Here is a 5,484-nt window from a genome sequence, read left to right as displayed (position 1 = left end):
AGCTGGCAGGATTATGAGAAGATGGTGAGTGAGTGTGTGTTCAAAGGCAGTAACTGATTCAGCTCAAGCAGCATCTATATTTTCAGCACTTACAGCAAAACAGCAGAATCCAGCTCTGAATTATTTCAGTGGCGGCACTTCTTCCTGCTGTTTGCCTTTTCGTTCTTCCGCTCCTGAAGGCACTGTGTCTTGCTACGCTACGATTTGACGGATGCCTTCGCTCCCTCTCTCGTACCTCGTCTATCCTTTCCCAGACAATAAGTTTCTACAAGCTATTCAACTGTAGCGTCATCGCATGCCAGCCCTCGGCCCATGTCTACTTCTGCACTTTTCCAGCCGTGTTGACTGGACAATCCTTGCAGATGTTTCACATCCTAGTTTGCTGTGAATTATTGTGCCTGGCCTGAGATCAGCGAACTCAGCGGGGACCAGGAATCAAATAAGTTCCTGGTCCTGGAAGGAGTGCAGTGCAGATTCATCAGAATATGACCAGGGCTCCAAGGGTGAGATTATGAGGAGAGATTCCACAAACCAGGCTCGTAGTCCCTGGAATATAGAAGGTCAAGGGTGATTTGATTGAGGTTTTTAGGATTTTAAAAGGAATTTCATAGGGTCGATGGAGAGAAACTTTTTCCGCTGTTGGGGGAGTCTAAGACTCGGGGACATAACCTTAAAATCAGAGCCAGGCCTTTCAGGAGGGAAATTGGGAAACATTTCGTCACATAAAGAATGATAGACATATGGAACTCTCTCCCACAAAAAGCAGTAGATGCTAGCTCAATCAATAATTTTAAATCTGAGATAGATAGATCTTTGCTAGTAAGGGGCATGGAGCCTAATGGAGTTAGGATGCAGATCATCCATGATCTCATTGACAGGCTGGAGGGGCTGAATGGCCTACTCCTGTTCCTACATATAGCTGAGTTGCACATAAAGTTGGACATTTACCAACTGAGCCATCGTGACGGGGGCTTTAATATTGTTTTTTTGGGTTCATTGGGAAGGCTGTAATTGGATGCAGCAACTCAACACGTTGGGCGCTAAATTGGGCCGTGTCGCGCCCGTTGTTTCGACACTAAACGACCTCTTCGACATTCAAGATGGCGTCTTGGATGCGCACGCACGTTTCCACAGTGACATGCGTCAGACACCATTTTGGTATTGGGGTTAGCGCAGGCGCAGATAACGAACACTGAAATCATGTAAAGTAGGGAGAAAATGGCTTCAATCAGTGTACAACGCTGATTTAAAGTGATAGACCCCATTTTGGGACTTAACACTCAACTCAACGTACAGTCTTAACCCCGACCATCCGAACATGTCTTAGAGTGCCTGGAGGACCCCTCTCGCCGACGCTATTTAAAGGGACCATGCAGGATTTACAGGTTAGTGGCTGGATTATTGCTTCTGGCTGCCCAGACATTTCTAACTGTTTTTGGAGGTCTCCTGGACTTGAATACTAGGAACAGGGGACATGGCCTAACATTTAGAGCCAGGACCTGCAGGAGTGAGGTTAGGAAATGCTTCTACACGCAAAGGGTGAGAGACGTTTGGAACGCTCTTCTGCAAATGGCAGTTAATGCTAGCTCAATTGAGAATTCTAAATCTGAGATTGATGGTTTCTGTGAACCAAGGGCATTAAGGGTTATGGGGCTAAGGCGGGTACGTGGAGTTAGGTCACAGGTCCAACCTGATCTGATCGAATGGTGGAACAGGCTCAAGGGGCAAAATGCCACTGCCACTTGCTGCCTCCTGATATGTGCCAGCTTCTCCTGCAGGAAAGTGGGACGTGTGTCTGGGTGATGTGCCTATCATGATTGAATAGCTGCCAGTGTGTGTGGCCTGTGAGTTGTGGGTGGGCAACGGTGGTAATGTGTAAGGGTGAGAGGGTTGAGTACTGATGGAGGGAGTTTGTTGGTATGTGGGTGTTGGGGGGTGTAGTGCGTGGAGCAATGGATGCGGCTAGTGGTGTAGTTGGTAGGAGACGCCACTTGACAGTTGACCTCACTCATCTTGACCACTCATGTCAAAGCATTGAACTTCTTCCTGTTCTGCATCCATGTTCATGATGCTGTGTGCCTGGCATTGACTTCATCCCCTACTGCCTCCTGCTACCTTTTGGGTGTATGTCTGGAGGGCCTCTTGCTCCCCCGCGGATAGAGGATGTCCCTCCTTCTGTCCACCTCTTGCACCAAGGCCTCTGGTGCATCAGCAGAGAACTTGGTGCACGGACTCTCAGATCGGCAGATTGGTGAGGTCTGGCATGCAGATTGGAGGATGTGGGATTTAGTGGTGCGCAACCTTTATTCAATAATTTAACATAACTCATCAGTATGTAAAAATAGGGATGGGTCCTGCATCTGTGCTTTACGTGTGCGATGTCTGATCTCCGTTCAGGCTCCGTGCAGAAAACAGGCTGTAAGATTCAGCAAGTAACAAGTACCAGCTGCCTTTAAGAGATTGGAGCTTCCCTCTGCTGGTGGAAAGTGCGAATTGCATGGAATCCTCGTTCAACGCTGATTTCCAACGCAGATTGCAGTAAGTCCTCAGGCGTGACAAAAATCACGTCCTGCCTGCGCACGGACCATTGGGCGCGGGGTAATAGCGGATCATGCTACTCCCGCCCAAAAACAGGCCCGATCCAATTTTCCCCCCATTATCTTTTGATACATGTGCCAGTCTGTATTTGTTCAACTTGTGCCCTAGTGTCACCATTTCATAGACTTTTCAATATTTCAGTGTCAGCTGTGGGTAGCATTCTTGCCTCTGAGTCAGAAGGTTGTGGGTTCGAATGCTACTGCAGGGACTTGAGCACAAATTCTAAGTCGACACTCCCAGTGCAGTACTGCACTGTTGGAGGGGCAGATGAGATGTTAAATTGACGTCTCATCTGCTCTCTCAGGTGGACGTAAACAATTCAATCTCAAGAAGAGCAGGTGAGTTCTCCCTGGTATCCTAGCCAGTATTTATTCTTCAGCCAACATCTAAAGAACAGATTATCTGGATGTTAACTCATTGCTGTTTGTGCGACCTAACTGTGCACAAATTGGCTGCCATGTTTCCTACAATACAACATTGAGTATAAAGCGCTTTGGGACATCCCGAGATTGTGAAAGTCGCTATATAAATGGAAGTCTGTCTTTCACTGCAAAGTCCTTTTACCAACCGGCATGAAGCAATCAGTTCCTTGTCGAACAAGTGTGTCCTAATACATTGCATGTAGTGACCGTTTATCTCACAGTAAGCCTGATCTAGGTTTGGGCCAACACTACCCTCCTGTTGTATCAGCAGCCAGTACAGCCGGATCCTGCAGCTTGTCAAAGGTATTAAGCACAATTGCCATCAAGGCCTGGCATGGGCAATAAAAGGGCATCGGATCAATGCTTTGGGCACAGGCACGTTCAATGCAATTTGCGTCACAGTGACTGCAAGTCAGGCTGGGCCTTCACCTCCAGGAGTTCTGGGCCTCAGCCTGTTGGTCAGTATTACCTGTTTAATTTATTATGGTTGGTCTCTGTGGCATTTTCTTGGGCTGGAGTCAGAAGCATTCTCCTGCTGAGACTGTGTTGCTGACACAGTGACATTTGTTTTGTGAGATTGGAGAAGCAGTGCCAAACTGAATTGCAGCCTTATAGTTTACCAGCAGCAACAACACTTTGAGTGCCTGGGGAAACTGTACCTTTAAATAAGTCCCACTGACATGTTGCAGCTTGTGTGACACACTCATTTAACGGGATTTTACTGACTCTCGAAGATCTTGTCACAGATTCTGCTGGCTGAAGTCATTCTTTATAATGCTGGTCTGACTCCAGGATTGTTGAGATGCTTTCCACACTTTCAATGTCTCACTGGTCATCAAGGTGCTGGGGAATTTCGGGCACCCAGTGTCAGCATCAAGCGCTCTCAGCTGCATACATGGTGTGTCAGATACAGAGTAAAACTTCCCCACAGTGTGTCCCAACAACGTGCTTGAACCCCAACCTCAAAACAACACCCCTTACTGCACCTGATATTTTTGCATTTTCCACACGAATTATACCTTTATGGCTTAGATTGCTAATATCACCTCAATGAGTGCCAGTTATGCAATTGGGTACAGCGTCCAGTGCCCACTAGGAACAGGATTGGGGCTGCTCAAACTCATTTCTCTCAGGGCCCATAGAGCCAGCCTCACCCTGCCAGGCTCAGCTGGATTGGAGATTGGTTTGAGAGGTAAACAGTGGTTAATCCACAGCAACACCCAGTCCCGATAATGATATTTAAATAGTTACCTTTTGAAAATTGCAGAATATGAGAGGGTGCAAAATAGTAAAAGTCAGAAGGGATGGTAACCCAGGTTTCCTTCAGTACCATAACGCTAAGAGTTGTGGCAAGATGGGATCTCCGTCTACCCACTAGAACGGTACCAGGGATGAGGGACTTCAGTTACGTGGAGAGACTAGAGAAGCTGGGATTGTTCTCCTTCCAGCAAAGAAGGTCAAGGGGAGATTTAATAGACGCGTTCAAAATTATGAAGGGTTTTGATGGAGTAAATATGGAGAAAGTGTTTCCAGTAGCAGAAGGGTCGGTAACCAGAGGACACAAGATAACTGGCAATTGGCAGATTTAAGGTAATTGGCAAAAGAGCCAGAGATGAGATGAGGAAAACATTTTTACTCAGCGAGCAGAGATGATCTGGAACGCACTGCCTGAAAGGGTGGTGGAGGCAGATTCAGTCACAACTTTCAAAAAGGAATTGGATAAATACTTGAAGGGGGGAAAATTGCAGGTCTAAGGGGAAAAAGCAGGGGAATAGGACTAATTGGATAGCTCTTTCAAAGAGCTGGCACAGACATGATGGGCCGAATGGCCTCCGTCTGTGCTGTAAGATTCTATGATCTGACCCAGCACTGGTGTGTGGAACTTCCTTACCTTTTCATTTATTTATGCGCCCCCCCCCACCATCCCTGCCACCGGCTTACCCCAAATAAAAGTGACAGATAATTAAATAAAAAAGTTGTCTTCTTCTTTGTTTTAGAAACGTCACGTTCTGTGAACTAGAACAATGTTCTAGATCTGTGCAGAAAATGCGCAGGTCAGCCTCAGGGAATTATCTGCGGCAGGCTCCCAGGGGTCTTTCTGCCTGAACTTGGGGTCTCACCGTCAGGAGAAGGGGATGGGAATTGGCTGCTGCTGCTGTAGGAATCGTATTCCTGCAGAAGCTTAAAAGGGCCAAGCTGCCTCCCCAACGGGTACCATGTTGTTGGCTTTCCCACTGCTGCCACATGCCAGCAATAAGGTGAGTCCCTCGCTCCATTACAGTGCCTGCCGTGAGCGCTTCAAGGTTTCTGCTCCATTTCCCAATGCCTAATAACACTGGAGGCCTGTTGCACGCTGACGTGAATACAGACCGGGGTCACTGAAGCAGTAGCTATGAAAATTGACGTCACTCTGTCATGACCGCCTTCCTGAAATATTTCAGCGGGCACTACGCATCTGACGGAA

This window comes from Heptranchias perlo, chromosome 20 (genome assembly GCF_035084215.1).
Source record: "Heptranchias perlo isolate sHepPer1 chromosome 20, sHepPer1.hap1, whole genome shotgun sequence".
In the NCBI taxonomy this organism is placed as follows: Eukaryota; Metazoa; Chordata; class Chondrichthyes; order Hexanchiformes; family Hexanchidae; genus Heptranchias; species Heptranchias perlo.
The sequence above is the reverse complement of the archived record's forward strand: the minus strand, read 5'-3'. Positions refer to the sequence as shown.